The sequence below is a fragment of the Sarcophilus harrisii genome, chromosome 4 (genome assembly GCF_902635505.1).
Source record: "Sarcophilus harrisii chromosome 4, mSarHar1.11, whole genome shotgun sequence".
NCBI classification, from domain to species: Eukaryota; Metazoa; Chordata; class Mammalia; order Dasyuromorphia; family Dasyuridae; genus Sarcophilus; species Sarcophilus harrisii.
The window spans coordinates 310,012,028-310,033,044 of record NC_045429.1 but is presented as its reverse complement, the minus strand read 5'-3'; positions in this window follow the sequence as shown (position 1 = coordinate 310,033,044).

The following is a 21,017-nucleotide window of genomic DNA, read 5'->3' as shown; positions in this document are numbered from 1 at the left end:
GATTATAAATAACAACTAATGAAATAACTTAATAATAAGAGAGAGGAGAAAAAAAAAAAACATATGTTTAACTGAGGTTTGAGTAGAGTGTTTGCAGTTGGCTCTGCCTGATTCCTTTTCTGGGCACTTTGAGGGATGTAAGAGAAATCCTTTTATTAATCACTGAGCAGGAGTTGTGCATTTTAAAAAGAGAGAGAGTCTACCCCTATCACACTCTTCCTTTGGCCTTGCAAGCAGCTTTGTGTAGCTCAGAAGCTTCCTTAGAAAAGTAGATTAAGAAGAGCTCTCCTTTTGCCCCACTTTGGCCACCCTCAGCTGTGAGAATTTGGCAGCTAAAGGACATCTACCTATGAGAACTTGAGTCCAGGTCTCAAAGCCCTAACTATCTCTGTTTTTGTTTCTGTCTTGAGTTTAAGTAACTATACATAATCCTTGAGATGGATGTGAATAGGCTTGGAGTTGGCTTTAGAAGCTTGAGAACCGGGAAAGGGACCTGTATGTGCACGAATGTTTGTGGCAGCCCTTTTTGTAGTGGCTAGAAACTGGAAACTGAATGGATGTCCATCAGTTGGAGAATGGCTGAATAAATTGTGGTATATGAAAATTATGGAATATTACTGTTCTGTAAGAAATGACCAACAGGATGATTTCAGAAAGGCCTGGAGAGACTTACACGAACTGATGCTGAGTGAAATGAGCAGGACCAGGAGATCATTATATACTTCAACAACAATACTAGATGATGACTAGTCCTGATGGATCAGGCCATCCTCAGCAACAAGATCAACCAAATCATTTCTAATGGAGCAGTAATGAACTGAACTAACTATACCCAGAAAAAGAACTCTGGGAGATGACTAAAAACCATTACATTGAATTCCCAGTCCCTATATTTATGCACACCTGCATCTTTGATTTCCTTCACAAGCTAATTGTACAATAATTCAGAGTCTGATTCTTTTTGTACAGCAAAATAATGTTTTGGTCATGTATACTTATTGTGTATCTAAGTTATATTTTAATATATTTAACATCTACTGGTCATCCTGCCATTTAGGGGAGGGGGTGGGAGGGGTAAGAGGTGAAAAATTGGAACAAGAGGTTTGGCAATTGTTAATGCTGTAAAGTTACCCATGTATATATCCTGTAAATTAAAGGCTTAAAAAAAAAAAAAAAAAAAAAAAAAAAAAAAAAAAGAAGCTTGAGAACCTAAGTGTTCCAGATTCCATGTTAGAGCTACTTGGAGGGAGAAGGAATTTTGTATCAAAGAAGAATACCAACCACTCCCCCAAAAAAGGAAAAACCTAACCTCTGACCTGACTGACCAGGAGACATGACATTAAAGATAATGCAGAGCTGAGGTGAAATCTAACAGTGTTACCATGCTCCCCAAAAGTGCTTCTTGGGTTTTTAAATTGTGTTTATTTTATTCTGAACTTAAGAAATAAACCAAGCATTTTCATAGCATAGTAGAATTTTTTAGAAAAAAAGATAATTGACATGAAACTGCAAATCCACTTGCCTTTCTTTTTAAATATAAAATAAGTTATCATGTAACATTTTTCTTCTAAACCCCCCCCCCATGGAGATGACTACCATCAGACATAAATATGTGTATGTATGTATACACAGACATATGCATACCAAAACATATATATAATTATTGCATACATAGTTCTATTTATCAGTTCTTTCTTTGAATGCAGATAGCATCTTCCTTCATAGGTTCTTTGTACTTAATTTGTATTTATAATTGTTGAAATGACTTGTTTGCTCAGAATTTTTCCTAAAACAATACTGCTATTACTGTATACAATATTCTCTTGGTTCTGCTCATTATTTCATGCAAGTATATCCATGTTTTTCTAAGATCATTGAGTTTATCATTTTTTATAGGGCAGTAGTATTGTATCATGATCATATACCACAACTTGTTCAGCAACTCTCTAATTAATGGGCATTCTGATGAGAAGTTTCTACCTCCTGGGAGAATATAACAATAATTTTTCATGAACCCTGATTTTCTGTCTTTTCTGCCAAAGTATGCTTATGAGCATTTTGCATTTATCATTTTCTTTGTGAGTAGCAAATAAATAGCTGTTCCACACCCAATTCAGTCTTTTGTTCCTAGGAGCAATTATCATTAGATATAGCTAGACAGTGACTTGAAGGAGAAATTGGATGAATTGATAGTGTTGTCTGATAGGCAAATTGTGCTAATGAACCATTCCTAATTCTATCCATTACTTCATGGTTGGACCCCCTCAAAATTTCCTTAAGCAATAGTTGTTTGAGAGATCAGTATTAAAATTCGAGTGGATATCCCTAGATAAATGTTTTTATCATTAGACTCTTTTTTTTTTTTGAAGAGTATCATCTAAACATTAGAAAGAATTCCAATTTTTTTTTTTTACAATGAGTTTGGGATGTATTATTAAATCTAATTTGAATGGTAGATACATATTTTATTTTTAGTGTTCAACAATGAACTAATGCTAACATTAACCTGAGACTAATATTAAATAGTCATTGTAAACTAAAATCTGAAGAAAGTCTTCTGCCATAATGACAATAATATGATTCTCTTGACCAGTCAGGAAATGTAAAAATACTAATTTGAAAAATACTGTGAAGGTATATTCACAGCTAAATAGCTACATTCTGATGTTAAAGATATTGATTCCAAAAATCTAGTATAAATTGCAATATAGATAATTAATGAAATGTGTATTATTATATACATATATGTGTGTATCTGTATATATATATATGTGTGTGTGTGTATATATATAGATAAATACACGTATATGTATATATGTTTAGCTCCCCATAAAATTTCTCTTCCCAGTGCATTTTGTGAGAGATTTTACAAGTATTTCCTTGTCCTAATTTCTAGATGAAATATTGATTATAGGTTCAAGGTCTCTACCTGATTTGTATGTTAGACATCCTATTTCTAGAACTATGTAAGGTCATTAACTTTCTTATTTACTTTACAAGCAAAGACTTTGACCACAAAATTAAACATTTAGTAACATTTTAGGTTGTTTTAAAAGTAGGTTCATGCTTGTTGGGAACTAGATCAATATCTACATGTATTCAAAGAAGAATATATCTACTTTTCTGCCTCTAATAGCAAAGTCTGACAATTGAAAACTATTTGCACATTTATAATTAGATCAAAAAATGGACTTATTTAATGTGCTACCTTTATAAAAATCCACAGGTGACCTTGTCATCACTAATGATATTTTACTGAGATCCATTGCTTAAAACTATAGCATCTTCTATCAAAGACATTGAGGATGTATATTATGATATAGTATTTTTCTAGAAAGGACTACCACAAATTCTTTTTGTCCATCTACCTTTTCATTAGAAAGGACACATATCTCTTATATGTCTTCATCTCTCCATTCACACAGCCTTGGCACAGGTCCTTATCATTACCTCTTTCTTGGATTATTACAATATTTTTACAATAATTACTAATTCATTATTAATAATTATTACAAAAGCCTTCTGGTTTGTCTCCTTATCTCAAGTCCTTTACTCCTCCAGATCATCTTCCACTTTACTGACAAAAAGTTATTTTCCTAAAGTTACTCATAATGTGGTCTCTTTATAATCTTCTTATGATTTAACCCTTATCCCCAAACTATATGTTCTTTGAACTTGGCACTCCATCTTAAGGCTCTAAGCCTTTCTCTGGCTTTGTCTCATGCCTGGGAATAGCTTCTCTGCTCACTTTCACTTACTAGCTTCCCTAGCTTCTTTCAAAATTCAGTCCAAATCCCAGTTCCTGCAGAAGGGCTTTCTCAAAGGCAGTCTCCTTCACCTCCAACTGTTAATACTATCTCTCTCAGATTACCTTGTATTTACATAATTTACCTCTGTACTTTACTTGTATATGACTAATGACCTGCATCTTATATACCTATTAGAATGTAAACTTCTTGAGGGCTGGGACTATGTTTCTTTGAATCTACAGTGTTTTTTTTTAAAAAAAATGGTTTTTTTTTTCTGGTTATACAAGTACATTAATTTTTAAATACACATTTCTTAATGAATCGTGTTGGGAGAGAAAAGTCAGAACAAAAGGGAAAACCATAAAAGAAAAAAAAAAACAAAAAAAAAGTGATGTGTTGATTTACATTCATTATCCATACTTCTCTCTCTGGATACAGATGGCAAATTTGTTGGATTGCCTTAGATCACTGAACCGCTAGGAAGAACCAAGTCTTTCATAGTTGATCACTACACAATCTTGCTGTTACTGTGTACAATATATTCTTGGTTTTGCTTGTTTTGGTCAGCAAATCAATTCTTGTAAATCTTTCCAGGCCTTGCTAAAATTGGCTTGTTAATCAGTTTTTTATAGAACAATAGTATTCTATTCCTTTCATAAACTGTAAATTATGCAGCCATTCCCCAATTGATGGTCATCTATTCATTTTTTAATTCTTAGCCACTACAAAAAAGAGCTGCTCCAAACATTTCTGCACACATGGGTACTTTTTCCTTCTTTATGATTTCCTTGGAATACAGACCCAGTAATCACACTGTTGCATCAAAAGGTATGTACAGTTTTATAGTCCTTTGGGAATAGTTCCAAATCACTCTCCAGACTAGTTGGATCATTCTACAGTGCTTAACACAGTGCCCGGCACATAGCAAGTGCTAAATATATGCTTATTGACTGAGTGCCTCACAAAGAGAAGCTCTCCTTCCTCCCAATTCCAGACACTTGATTTTTTTGGTTTTAACATGCTTTCTCCTTAAGCTTCCCCTCTGCATGTAATGGAGTTAATTCCTCAGTCAAAATATCCTTTGTAAAACCAACATAATGTTATTCCTCAAATTGGGTGCTCTTTTAAAAAAATTTCCTAAGTGATGTCATTCCAGCTTGTCAGTTGCATTGTTTTCCTGAATGGTATCACACATCAGGACACTAAGATAAGTGTAATGGCACATCTTGCTTATATATTAAAATATAACCATGTCATTTAAAATAACTGTTGATATTTTAATATTTGGAAATCTGTCTGCCAAGGGAAAGTCAGGAACTATATAAGCAAAACTACAAAACACTTTCCACACAAATAAAGTCTGATTTAAGCAACTGGAAAAATATCAAGTGCTCTTAGATAGGTCTAGTAAACATAATAAAGATGAAAATACTATCTAAACTAATCTATTTCTTTAATGCTATACCAATCAAACTCCCAAGAAACTATTTTACTGACCTAGGAAAAGTAACAACAAAATTCATCTGGAATAACAAAAAGTCAATAATTTCAAAGGAATTAATGAAAAGAAAAGCAAATGAAGGTGGCCTAGCTGTACCAGATCTAAAACTATATTATTAAGCAGCGGTCATCAAAACCATTTGGTACTGGTTAAGAAATAGATAAGTTGATCAATGGAATAGGTTAGGTTCACAGGACAAAATAGTCAATGACTATAGCAATCTAGTATTCAACAAACCCAAAGATCCCAGCTTTTGGGATAAGAATTCACTATTTGACAAAAACTGCTGGGAAAAATTGGAAACTAGTATGGCAGAAAGTAAGCATAGACCCACACCTAACACCGTATACCAAAATCAGGTCAAAATGGGTTCATGATCTAGATAGCATAAAGAATGATATTATAAACAAACCAGAAGAACATAGGATAGTTTACCTCTCAGATCTGTGGAGGAGGAAGGAATTTGTGGCCAAAGAAGAATCAGAGATCGTTACTGATCACAAAATAGATAATTTTGATTATATTAAGTTTAAAAGTTTCTGTACAAACAAAACTAATGCAGACAATATTGGAAGGGAAGAAATTAACTGGGAAAATATTTTTATAGTCAAAGGTTCTGATAAAGGCCTCATTTCCAAAATATAATTGACTGAAATTTATAATTCAAGCCATTCTCCAATTGATAAATGGATATGAACAGACAATTTTCAAATGAAGAAATTGAAACTTTGTAGTCACATGAAAAGGTGCTCTAAATCACTATTGATCAGAGAAATGCAAACTAAGACAATTCTGAGATACCATTACACACCTGTTTGATTGGCTAATATGACAGGAAACGATAATGACCAATGTTGGAGAGGATGTGGGAAAATTGGGACACTGATACATTGTTGATGGACCTGTGAATGGATCCAATCAGGATCCAACTATTCTGGAGAGCAGTTTGGAACTATGCTCAAAAAATTCTCAAACTGTGCATACCTTTGATCCAACAGTGTTTCTACTGGGATTGTATCCCAAAGAGATCTTAAAGGAGGGAAGAGGACTCACATGTGCAAAAATGTTTGTGGCTGCCTTCTTTGTGGTGGCAAGAAACTAGAAACTGAGTGGATACCCATCAATTGGAGAGTGGCTGAATAAGTTATGGTATATGAATGCTGTGGAATATTATTTTTCTGTAAGTAACAGCCAGCAGGATTATTTTAGAAAGGCTTGGAGAAACCTACGTGAACTGATGCTAAGTGAAATGAACAGAACCAGGAGATCACTATACATGGCAACAAGAAGACTATACAAGGATCAATTCTGATGGATGTGGCTCTCTTCAACAATGAGATGATTCAAACCAGTTCCACTTGTTCAGTGATGAAGAGAGACATCTACACCCAGAGAGAGAACCATGGGAACAGAGTATGGAATACAACATTCTCACTCTCTATGTTGTTATTTGCTTGTATTTTGTTTTCTTTCTCAGTTTTTCTTTTTCTTCCTTCTTGATCTGATTTTTCTTGTGCGGCAAAACAACTATATAAAGATGTATAGATATATTGGATTTAACATGTATTTTAACATATTTAACATGTATTGGACTACCTGCCAGCTAGGGAAGGGGGTGGGGAGAAGGAGGGGAAAATTTGGAACAAAAGGTTTTGCAAGGGGCAATGTTAGAAAAATTACCTATGCATATGTTTTGTAAATAAAAAAATTTAATTGAAAAAAATCAATTCACAACTATAAGATGATTAGATAAATTTTTCTAGAGAAAAAATATGCTTTGGGGAAGGAAACAAGGTATTAGTGAAATATCAATTTAATATAAATCATTCTTGTGAAATGAATTTTTTTTAAAGCTAATGGAGTCCTGAAATGCTTCAAGATTTTAGAGGGAAAAAAGTATTTTAGGACATCAGTGCTTTATCCTTCTCAGACCACAGATGGAATGTTGTTGTACGCAATTCTGCTTGCCACAGTTGAATGAAAAGGACAATGAAAATTGCAGTATATCTATAAGAAAGCAGCTCTGATGGTGAAGGGTACCATGTTATACCAGAATAAATGGAAGGAACTGGGAATTTTTATCCTAATGAAAAGAAGATTGGGGGAAAGTGGAATCAAATATTTGAAGGACTATCATGTGAAAAATAATTACATTTCTTTTATCTAAGTGTAGTGCAAAGATCTAGGAACAATAGGTAAAAATTGCAAAAAGGCAAATCTGTGCTGGATCTCAGGAAAAACTTCCTAACAAGTAAAACTGTCCAAAAGTGAAACAACTCCCTAAAGGTGATGCTTGACACTCACTGGAAGTCAAAAAAAACAAGGACTGAATTTCTATTTGTCTGGTATGTTATTTGGGGGATTAGGTCAGGGATGTGCTGAAGTCAACTTGGTTGGCTAATGAGAGCTGATTATTAAATTTTCCATGAGCATATTTAAACCTGGAAAACTTGCAAATGCTGCAAATCATGCTCTGATTGTTTTGTTGGCTATTTAGGTTTAAGAAGTGATGGAGAGTATGTTACTCCAGATAAAATTAAAAGCATACTCTATATATCTTTATTTTATAAAGTCAGTTTTTAAATATTTACCTTTTCCTCTAACTCCTAGATGCTGTGATTCTGTGAAATAAATATGTAAATGTCAAAAAAATAAAATATAATATAACATGTCCATTGATTTATTGATTCATCTAAGATGTGGGGGACTTCTGTTGCTATATTAATTGAGAGGAGGTAGATCGCCAATTGCCTTACACTATAATCAGATACACTATTATACTTGGTTCATGTGTTAATTTTGCTGAAATTTTTTTTCACATTTTCTTTATTCTTTTTTTATAAGGTATGGGTTATTGAGTGGAGTAGAAGCAATATTGGAAATGAAAGTGATACAAAAACAAACAATTATAATAAAAAATTTTTTCTAAAAGAATGACTATGTCAAAAACCAAGTGATAATGTAAGAAAAGGAGATTAGATCAGGATTTATTGATTAATTTAATAAATCTACCAGTCATCTTGATGAGATGACAGGATATAGACTTTTGTCTGAAGGACACCTATACTATAACTTATTCAGGGAGGATACAGGAAACTGTGTCCTTAGGGGCTTTGGCAACTTTTAAGATAATTGGCAGAGAAGCAAGATCTTGCTGAAATGGCCAACTTTTTTCTTCAGTAGTACATAAAAGTAAGTTTTGATACAATCCAACCCTTTTTCTTTACCTGTGTTTTTTTTTTTTTTTTTAAATTTTTGGACTTCCAGAGATAAGTGCAGCAAATGGAAGGGTTAGAAAGAAGAATTCTCCATTCTCCAACTCTTCTGTGAGCAGAATATGGTAGCTCACAGAAAAAATAAGAGAAGAGTGGCCTCTATATATCCAGGTTAAGATTGAGCATTGCATTCAAGGACCCTAAATTGCTATCTGCTTTCTGCTTTTATTTTTCTTTTTTTTTTTTTTTTTTTTTTTTTTTTGAGAATAGGTCAGAAGCTAGTAATATATTGAGAATGGGAATTTCTAGTTATGGAGATTATCTAGGGATTGCTCTCAAGTTCAAACATTCCTAAATTCTAAAATTTCCAAGAAATCGAGAATTTCTAAGTTTCAGGAGGCCATCTAGGGGAAGAGAGTTTCCTTAACAGTGCATACATTGGAAAAGAAAAGCATCCTTATTAGAGAATTTCCCTAAAGGACAAAAGCTGTGCTGTAAAAGTCCAGGAAATCTGGATCTCATTAATCTTTCATGAAAGATGCTGTAAATTTCTCAAACAGCATAGTCTAAAGTTAATGGCAACTATTTACTCAAAAAGTCTCACACAGTGTCTTTAGTTTCTTAGGGTTCTGTATTTGCACTGGGATATGTGTGATTCCTCAAGGCAACTAGGTTAGTCACGTAGTGACTAACATGGCCTTCAGGAACCCACCAAGTTGAAGAGGCCTTAATTGTACTTGGATGACATTTTTTATGCTCTTAGATGACTAGGCTCAGGGAAACCAGAGCCAATTAGGTCCTGTTTCTTTGTTAGGGAAAACTTATCCCTGACACCAAAGAGAAGCAGGAAGGATGGCCCTAACCCAGTTTGCAGGTGAAAAGCTAGAAGATAGTAGTTCTATCACAATTTGGGGAGAAACCTGAATATAAGCCACACCCAAACTTTATTCATATTTCTCAAAGTTATCTTCCAATAAAATGTGAGCTCCTTAAGAGGAGGAAAATTTTTGCCTTTCTTTTTATCCCTAGTCCTTGGCAGAATGCCAAAAAAAAAAAAAAAAAGTATTTAATAAATGTTTGTTGATTTGACTTGACTTGGAATGGGGATAATGAATAAAAGAGATCTGATCCTTTGGAGTTGAGCCCCATATTAATTCTAGTCTTCCTGTCTTTGGAGGAAAGCTGACCTTAAGCAATGGGCAACTATTGAAATAGGCAAAAAAAAAAAAAAAAAAGATATGAAATATAACAACAATAATAAAATTGTTATGTAAATTTATAAGCTATCATTAAAGTAGCAAATTTATTTTCCTGAATGCTAATATTAACAAGAGAAAAATTAATGACTTATAGAAATCACACAGAGAAAATTGGGAATTATGTTTAATTGTATTGTTATATTTAAAGTTCAATTTGTAATAAAATCAATTGAAGGTACAAAGTGAGGAGATTTGGCTGGAAGGCAATTTGTTTGAAAAATAGCTGAAGGCTTTTTTGCTGAACACAAGCTAACTATGAAGTAACAATGTGATATGTTCTTAAAACTCTAATATAATTTTGAGCCACATTAATGGAACTATAACTTCCTAGGCATTAAATTGTGCTACTCTAATTCTGTGAGAAATAATTCACTTAGACCCCTATTCTATTCCAATCATTATTAATCAATTTCATATGATTCCATAGGGGTAGTGATTATACATTTTGCATATTAGCCCCTAGAGCTGTGATCTGCAGATTTTAAATTCACTTAGACTTTAGCTAACTAGAGGCACTCCACCCTTGTTTTTCTTATCATGGTGACTAAGTCCAGTGTGGCAGAGTATATTCAATTACAGGGGAAAAAATACTTTTAAGAGCATCTATAGGTAAGGGTATGATATCCATATAGGGTATGGATAGGGAGGAAGAGGAAGGGAGAAAGGGAAGGAGGAAGGAAGGGAGGGAGGGAGAAAAAGAGGAAAGGAGAGGAAGGGAGGGAGGGAAAGAAAGAGGGAGAAAGGGAGCAAGGAAGGGAGGGAGGGAAAGAAAAAGGGAGGGAAGGAGAGAGGGAGGGAGGAAGTCTTCCAATTGACCAATTCCAGTTTGTGGGCCAGCTTATTCACAGAGGTTGTTGTTTTCCTTCATTCTCAAAGAGAATGAAGACATCAGGGAGCTGATGCCATAACATGCAACTGAATTGGATGTAAGTGTGGGAGCCTTTTCAAGGTTACTTGCCTCACTTTCCCCTCCAGAGCATCTGAGTCCAGTAGCAAGATATAGATCAAGACAACTAGAGATGGTCTGGATGCAGTAGGAGACTTTGGCCTTTTTAAGCTCAGATCAAATGTAAATAGCAGTCCTTTCTGCTTTGACCAGAAACCTTAAGGATCTTCCCCTCCTAGATTTATTTATTTATTTAGAATTCTCTTTTTGGACTAGGTGAAAGAGGAGATTCTTTGCCTCAATTGCTACCCAGCCTCCATCACTGAATGGGTAAGGCCTCAGTCAAAATCCTGTTGAAGACTTTAGCTAAGACTTTCATTAGAGCAGATCAGGGACCCTCTAATGAAGTACAATTGGCTGAGCTCTGCCTCAGTCTCTTCTACTTTAGTTTGAACAATTTTAATACCCACAATACATTATTATAATATAGAAGCGATGCTGAGTTATATATTGAAGAAAGCAAATTAATACTGCTTCTACCAAAAGATTCAACAATGAACCCAGGGATAGAGAAAATATGCCTTCTAAATACTAATTTAGCTAAGTTCAGAGAGACTTATCCTCAGATTGTTTTCAGAGTAACAACTTTTTCAGCAACAACATTTTTTAGAGACCTATTGCTAATATAAATGTTAATCTGTTGATGAAGAGAAAAAAGAAAAATGATAACTTTATTCTATATTTAAGAGGAATGCAACTTGTACATAATAGATAAGCAATTTCATTTGAAATTATCTTTTTTTATTATGCTATGTTATGGAAATGCTTGTTTTATCCCATAAATTTAAAAAAATATGGGGGAAAAGATAAACTAGACTGTATCTGAAAGAAGGTGGCGAATTTTGTATTTATTATCCTATGAGAAGGAAAAAGACCATGTTATATGATTCCTGACTGCCTTCTTGAAAAATGGCAATAGCTGTTGCCTGTACTTAACCTGGTACAAGATTCTTCATTCTTAAAGGTCATTTGGTGGGACACATAGCTCATAATAAGTAGAAATAAAATTAATGTTAATGTTGATGATTATTTTCCCTTACCCACACTGTTAGTCTGTTAATCAAAAAATATTTATTAAGCAATTACTGTGTTCCAGATACTTTGCTACAAATGTTGGGGATACAAAGAAAGATAAAGGATGGTCTTCACTGTCAAGAAAGTCAGTTTAATGGGGAAGACAACATGTAAACAGCTATGTATAAATAAGTTATGTATGGAATAAAATGGGAATAATCACTAGAGGGAAAAATTAAGAGGGATCAAGCAAGGCTTCCTGTAGAATATGGGTTAACTGGCTCAATAGAGCCATGTCTTTTTCAATTATCACCTCTTCTACTATACACAAGAGAGCCTGTTAAATATGGAACTATGTACTAAACTAAGAACAAGTTTCATCATTGCTTACTCATGCTTAGTAAATTCAAGAGTTCAACACCTATCTCTGGAAAGGTATATTCAAACCAACAAAAACTTGAAAAAGTAATCAACTTTCTCACAGGTACTAGAGACCACACTTATAGCCATAGATGTGAGTTCAAAAACTGTCTTTGCTTTCTAGTAGCTTTGCAATCTTGGATAAGTCATTCCTTTCTGGGTGCCATTTTCTTTTTCAGTCTATTTAAAATGAATTTTGAATATGAATAGATGAAAAATTAGTGGAATAGAACTGTATATTGAGGAGATGTACTTTTACAAGTTAACCTGAGAACTAGAGTGAGACATGAAATAACTTTAGTGAGAATCAATGGAGAAATAAAAAGAAATGTTTTCAGGAAAATATATTTCAGACCACTTTGGCAGGAGGAATTATACAAGGTGTTCTGGGAACAATCACAAATGTGGTAATGACTAGTGATATTTCAGTAATGAGCAACTTCAACAATTTGGATATCTGCCTAAACTCTTTCTCTGCCAACAGCTGTATCATGAATACATGTGACTTGCTTTAATGGTTAGTTTAAACTTTAAAAGATAGAGGAAGTAACAAAGGCAATTGTTATTCTGAAGTTAATGCTGACCAACAAGCTGGGCCTAAAATAGAAATCGTGGGAAATTTGGGAGCAAGTGAATACTCCATCATAGAATCAGGAAAGAAATGGAGAAAAAAAGTGTTTATAAATCTGTTGTATGCTCTTGATTTGAAAAAACATATTCTATAGTATTCAGATAATAAATAGGAAGAATCTCATGGTTTAATTTTTTCAGGTTAAGCCAGAGCGCATTTTTCCAAAAAAAAAAAAAAAAGGCAAACATTCCCCTGATTTTCTAAAACAGGGAAGAGGGTAGAGTCTGCAAATGAGCCAATAAGCTTGACTTTTATTCCTTGGCAACACTCCAGAACATGGCAATTATTTAAGTAATGATTTTTGAACACTTAAAAATGGAAAACATAGACCAAAAGACCACATGGATTCCTCAAGAAGAGATCATGTCCTTTCTGGGAACCTTTACCTGTCCTTTGCAGTCTTTCTTTTTCATTTTCTAAACCATTATGGTATATGTTTTCTGACTACTTTTATCCCCTTAAGACTTACAGGATCAAGGAATTCCTTGTCAAGAAGCAGAAAGGAAGATGTTCCACCACATCAGTGAATCTGTAGGACAACTGTGAAGAATATCAAGAACAACTTAAAGAGACATTAGAAGGTTAATAAAGAATAGTTGCTATAATGACATATGTATTATCCTGTAAGTCCAAATTTTTTACTGCGCCATCCCTGATAAGTAAATGATGCTCTACTCTCTATATAGAAACTATTTACTTAGGTGCAGAAATAAAGAAAAATCTGTCATTAAAGAGAATGATCTTACTATTTTATTGTCATATGCTATACTAAAAAGTTAACTAATAAATAAGTACTTGACTTCCTTTTTTTTTTTTTTTTTTTTTTTTTTTAAAGAACAGTCCAAGTAAGACCAAACTAAAGATGAACAAGTTTGGTACACCAGGGGCGTCAACTTTTCTGTGTTTCATGAATTGTTTGGTAGTGTGGTGAAACTTATATACCCCTTTTCAAAAAACTGCTTTTTAAATGCATTAAATGAAATACATAAGTTGCAAAGAAAACCAATCATATTGAAGTATGATTTTGAAATAAATATATTTAAAAGTTCATGGCCCTCTGGCCAAACACTCCTATTAGATATTTAGTATTCCCAAGTTTCTTCAAAGTGTTAGAAAGGTCTGTCATCTATTTTTATGGATCAGATGAAATAATGTGTGCTACATCATAGTAGAATTAGATGAACACAAAATTGGTTGAATTGTCTGATCTCTAATAATAGGTCAAGGTCAACTTAGAGAGTGGTGTCTACTGTCCATAGCCCAGTGTCAATTTGTTTATAGGTAGCCTAAATGAAGTCACAGAAAGCATTTTTGTCAAATTTTCAGCTGACAATTATCTAATTAACATATCAAAAAAACAATCTAGATGCAAAAAGATATTGCCAGGCTACTATGATGACTTTTTTTCCTTAATCTATAATTTCATTATTGTAGGGAATTCCCAGTGAAAATCAAATTAGCAACTAATCTGAAACTTCTTAAAGAATTCTAAGCAGTAGATGTCAAAGATAAGACTTGTACCCAATTCTTCCTGGCTCCAAGTCCATCTCCATCAACTATGCTACATGATAATCAATTTAGAATGAAATAAATAGGAAGTTCTATACCTGGGTTCTCAAAATGCAATAAATTTCTTAAGTATTAGATAAGAAGCATGTGAAAGACCTATGAAAAACATTGGAAGTTAATAGTCTGCAAGCTTGATACCCAAAATGCTACTGTTTAAAGCTCAGAACATTATAGTGATCAGAATGAGAGAAATAATGCTTATGTCATAGTCCTGGTCAGTACTAATTTTAGTTCTAGATATCACATTTATTCAAGAACATTTATAAATTGTAATGTTTTCAGAGGACAGTAATGACTATAGTAAGAGAAAGATCAGATTATTTGTCAGCACATTTTATGTAGAAGGGATGCTTGGTCAGTTATAAGTTGGGTAAGAAGGACTCAGAACACTCAATTCTTAGAATCTATGGTCTGTAAAATAGTTCAGACTAGATTATTTTTCAGATTCTTTCAGGTTTAGATCTTATGATTTATCTCTCTTAAACAAAAGTACAAGACACTAGTTCAAGATGAAAAACAAAATACAAAAATGCCAACAAAACAGGACAAAAGGAGAATGGCTCCAAGATGCTATAAGAACCAAATGCCAGTTTTCCTAGTGCTTGATCTCTCAATGGCATGGATAGGTAGTTCTATAAGAATTCCCCAATGGGTGAAAAGGGGCCAGATTCTTTATAATCTATTTTCCCAAGCATCTGGAGTTAGTTCTCATGTTTATTATGCCATTGCATAAGAGCAGCTTCCCAATTAGAAAGCTGCATGTGTAGAATACATAGTCCTTGTATTAAATTCTATGAATGCCCCATGACAAATGGATAATCTTTTTTGTCAGTATGACACTTTACTGTGGTTTGTGGAAAAACCATCTTCCAAGCAGATAAAAATTTGCTCTTCTTCCATAGTAATTGTTGTTCAATATTTTATAAGGATCCCCTGTTGTGGCTAGCATATACCTATTAATACCTTATTTTGCAATAATAATAATAGTCTTCCACAAAAAAAGGGAGTACTATCCAAGGCAATTCCAATAAACTTTGGATAGAAAAATGCCATCTGCATCCAGAAAGAAAACTATGGAGATTGAATGTAAATCAACACATGTTATGTTTACTTCTTTTTTCTGTTTTTTTCCTCTCCTTTTTGTTCTGATTTTTCTTTCTCAACATGATTCATAAAGAAATGTGTATTTTAAAAGTTAAAAACATGTATAACTAGAAAAAATAGAACAATAAATAGGAGGAAAACAGAAAAAAAAGGATCACTGAAAACAATTTGCATCTTCTGCTTCTTGCTACCATACAGCCTGCCTTTGAAATTGTCATGAATGATTGCTTTCATAGGTCATTAAGTATAACCTACACTTTGTCCCCCAGACAAGCCTGCCTATGTACACAAAACTGAACCACCTTTGAGACTTTCTCCTTTCTGATCATCTTCTCTTTTCATATCTGATCATTAACTTTGAACTAATTACATTATCCATCCCTGAAAGATTTATAGTCAAACTTAATCTTCCATTCCTGGGCAAGTAATCTTAATCTCTTTGAGCTTGTTTTCTCATCTGAGAAATGAGAATATCAATTTGCCTATTACCAAAAAAAAAAAAAAAAGTAAGCTATCTTAAAATAATATGTAAATACTATTTATCATCATCACTAACAACTAAAGGAATTGAGGATGCTTCATCTAGAGAACAACAACAAAAAAAGAAGCAAGGATGTAAAAGCTGTTTTTTATTTTTCTTCAAATAGATCCATCTTATAGAAAGTACAAGAATTTAGCTCTGTGTTGCTCCAAGGGGCAGATTAGAGATCAAATGGTGGAAAATCACAAGGCAGATTAGGTCAACCTGAAGATCACTGTAGTAGCCAAAGGCACCCAACAAGAGAAGGAGTTGCTAAATGAAATCACTGAAATCTTGAAACAGAGATTGAATACCACCTCATCTGAAATATTGGAAATTCATGTATTGGGTAAAAGGTTGACATGATGACCTCTAGGGTCTTCTCAAAACTCTAAGATTCTATCATTCAAACTCCCCACCCCTTAGTTTTTTTGTTCATTTCATATGAATTAGTCTGTTTCTACTCTCTGAGAGCTCTATGTGCTATATTTCATCCCTCCTTTAAGGGCTTGGAGAAGGGAATGGCATCTCTTATCTCTGTCATTTGCTCAAGCTGCTCTCAATTGTTTCTCCAAGTAAATCTGTTCCATTTAATCACTTAATAGTTAGAGTAACTTTTCCTAAAGAATATTTACTTCAAAGGTATAAGAGTAAACATACAAATATTTCTTTTAATGCCTCAGGGCATAATCTTACTGCTCTCCCTCTTCTACTATCTCAGTTTCCATGCTGAGGAAAGGGCTAAATTCACAGTTTGGTTCAATTCAATTCCTATATAACAAACCTAGTTCAAATCCAAAGCCTCACCTTGAGCTAGTGTCATGTGACCCTGGCTTCTCAGGATTTCTGTTGGCTTGGCTACAACATCTAACCTGCACTGTAACATCTGGCCTGGAGCTCTCAGGTTGAGTACTCCACTCCCTGCACTTAAAACTGAAAAAAGACAAAGGAAATCAGCCAAAACTCAAGGACTATTTCTTAGAACTATGTTGTGATATGGGAGCCACCTGTCAGTGTCTTCTGGAGGTCTAACTCAGACCTGTAGAATGGATCTCTTCATGTCAGAGGAGGAGGAGGAGGAGGAGGAGGAAGAAAAGAAGGAGGAGGAGGAGGAGGAGGAGGAGGAGGAGGAAGAAAAGGAGGAGGAGGAGGAGGAGGAGGAGGAGGAGGAGGAGGAGGAGGAGGAGGAGGAGGATGCAAGGAGACTGAGAGGCAATTGAGTTCTCTGACTTCTCTCCTCTTCCCTCTTGCCTCTAATTTATTTCATTCCCTATCTACAAGGAACATCTGTGTACTTCCTTGTACTTCCTACTTCCTTGTAAGTAAAGGCTGCTTTGCAACTCCTTCAAGAGTTATGATTCACAGCTGTGAAGGCTCTCAGAGAATTGGCCTGCCCCTTCACTTAGGCATGATCCTTAACAGGACCACATGGCCTAGAATAGAGAAAAGCAAAGGGAAATGGCCCTTAGGCCCTGTTCCTTTACCAGATGGTATCACCAGCTGGGAATGACTGAGTCCTTCACTCCTGGATTCTACAATCTCAGTGGGGTTGTTTAAAAATGAAGTCAATTCCAGCTATGTAGTCAAAGGAAAGAGGTTACTCCCAACCATTGAGTAAAATAATGCTTTCAAAAAAAAATTGGGCCCTAAAATAAAATAAAATTGATTTTTAAAAAGAATCATATCTTCTGTGATTTTGATTCTAGTAGATTTAACTCCTTTTTTGGTCATATGTGTTCTTGATAATTCATATAAGTACAATAAAGATATAAAATATAGATATAAATACTTATATGACATACATATAGATATAAATACTTATACAATATAACAATAGTAAAAATGAGCCAATTTTAGAGTCAGAAAAGTATGCATCCTGCCTCTGAGGCATATTGACTGTGTGATTCTAGGCAAGTCACATAAACTCCCAGAGCCCCAGGCAACTCTCTAAGATTCTTAGTTTCCTCATTTCTATTATGAGAGTGTCAAGCAGTGGAATATAGAGGAAAGGATATTAATTTTAGAGTCAGAAGCTCTAGGTTCAAATCCTCTCTTCTTTCTATTATGTAATATCCCAAAAGCCTTAATGCTCTTTGAAGCTATTAAAGCATAAAAATGTGCTAAAACTTTTAGAACTTCTTATATTTTGTATAGTTTTGGGTAAATTACTTAGCTTTTATGGATCTCAGTTACCGCATATAAAAGAAGAATATTAGACTGCATAGCCTTTCTCAACTCTGAGTTCTAATGCCTTCCCTCTCCTATTTACATTATATATTTCATACTATGTATAACGTTATATATAATATACATGTATAGGTATATTCATACATCTGTATATATGTATATAATACATGTGTGTTATATACACACATACACACACATATATACATACACACACAATATTGTTTGCATATATTTATATGCTTGTTGTCTCCTTCATTAGACTGAAAGGTCTTGAGAACATGAATTTTCTTTTGCCTTTTTTTAATATCACCAACACAGTGTAGTACTTAGTAGGCATTTGCTAAATGTTTATTGACTGTCTTACTGATTGGTTAAGTCCTAAAGGTAACACTCTGTATGGAGTTCTGATTTAGAATCAGAAAGACCTACATTCAAATTTTATTTCAGACTCTTATTAGCTGTATGATCCTGAAGAAGTCACTTAATTTCAGTCTATCTTAATTTTTGCATCTATCAAATGAGGATAATAGCATATACTTCCCATGGTTTTTCTGATTATAAAATGAAATAATATCTGTGAAGAACTTTGCAAAACTTAAAGCACCATATAAATATTAACTATCATCATCATTATCTTTTTATAATATACCTTTTCATATTTTTCATTACCTACCAACCCACTAAACCCACACTGAATAGAAACAAATAGATAATAGAGATATACATACATGTACATACATTTTATACACATATGTATTTGTGTGTATGTGTATATGTATATATCTATATACACAAGCAAAGCCAATCAACACACTGGACATTTCTAAGAACACATGTCTATTTTTTGTACTTCAAATTCACCACTTTTCTTTGAAAAAGATAAAATTTCTCATCTATTTTTTTTGAAGTCATGATTAAGTACTGCCTTGTCACTTTTGAGGTATTTCAGAGTTTTTTCTCCTCTACTTCTAATCATATAAATTATTATCTTGCTCTGTTTAGTTCAATCTCTATTAGTTCCCTCCAAAATTATATTTCTTTGAATCGGTCATATCTTCACTTTTTATGGTACAATAAAATTCCATTATATATATATATATATATATATATTTGTTCAGCCATTCTTCTGTGCTACAATATTTATTTTATGCATATAGATTCTTTCCTTCTGTCCTTGACCTCCTTGAGCTATATGCCTAACAGTATTAGCATATATAGTTTAGTGACTTTTTTTGGTATGATTCCATCTTGTTTTCAAGAATGGTTGAACCAACTGACATACAGCTTTGTACCTGTCTTCCCATAGCCTCTCCAATGATTGATATTTTCCTCTTTTTTTCATCTTTTCACACTTTTTCCAGTGTGATGGAGGATAGGTTGGAACCTCAGGTTTTTTTTTATTTAAATTTCTCTTAGTGAAATTAGAACATTTGTTCATATATTTATTGATAGCTTAAATTTCTTCTTTTGAAAATGGTCAGTTCATATCCTTTGATGACTGATTGAAGAATGACTTCACTATATGTATGTACTAAATCTTATCTTGTATATTAGATCTTTAAAGAATTTTTAGATCACATTCCCTTGAATGGGTAGGAACTTCTACAGGGTAGTCAGTTACACTCAGATACAACAGAACATTCCTATTTAATGTGTTTCTGAAAGTTTCCTTCCGTGAACACCAGATGGCAGAAGAGACCCTTCAATCTATGCCTTCGTTAGACAATCTCTAAACTGAGACAACCTAACTAAATTCTTAAAGGCTAATTACCAGGTCATTTCTAGGTGATTCAATTTTTAGCAATTTTAACTCTCAAAGTCTGCACTATCACAGAAGCTTGCAATACTTATTTGTGGAAACGACATCCATGTCATTTATATTTATAAGATAAACATAAAAATACTATTCTAGATTTTGGGATACAAAGAGAAATATAAAATGCTCTAAAGCAATTTGCAATCAATTGGAATTAGGGGGAGGGAAGACAGGCACACAAATAACTAATGTGTAAGAAAGAATGATATAATGTCAAAGAAATACAAGAAAAATATTCAGAAAAAGATGAAAGGGGAGAAACCACTTTTATTAGGGTTAAAGGGGTCATGGAAAACTTTATGGAAGAAATGACATCTGAGTTGGGCCTTGAAAGAAAGAAAGGACATCAACAAATGGAATTGTGGTTGAGAGACTCAGACTTAGCACAATGACTAATTATGCCCCACTAGGTAAAGCCTATGGGGCTGCTGATCTTTTCCAATCTCTGTCCTTTATACTACATATAGTTGACTCTGGATGTATTGCTGTATTCTCAGTGGGGGACTATGTTCTCTGTGCTTTAATTCTACCCCACACCTTGGACTCCTGAGTCAACAATTCTATTTTCGGCTCTAGGCTATGGGGGGGGGGGGGGGGGGGGGGGGAGGAAGTAAAAGTGACAGTACAAACAGAAATCAGATATCAAATATACGATTTTATTCCTTTACAGAAAGGGAATTGCTGAATAATAAAGAATCATAACCCTTTGATTAACCTTTGAAGAACTGTAAAATAATTACAACCTCTGGATAACTTTCATCAAAACATTTTTTAAAATCAGCTTATTCATTAGTTTGTTTATAATTTGCTTTCATTAAACATACTCTGATCAGTGTCTAGTGAAAGCTCCTTGCTTTCTGATGGTTTTTCTATTTGTGGGTCACTTTTCTCTTCATAGACTGTCCACTGATATCTTTGCCAGTGTTGCTAATAATGTTGCAAGTGCTCCAATAGCTTACTTTGCTTAACCCAATTCTGTGTGTGTGTGTGTGTGTGTGTGTGTGTGTGTGTGACTGTGTATGTGTGAGAGAGAGAAAGAGAGAGAGAGAGAGAGAGAGAGATTGAGAGAGAAGGAAATGGTAGTGC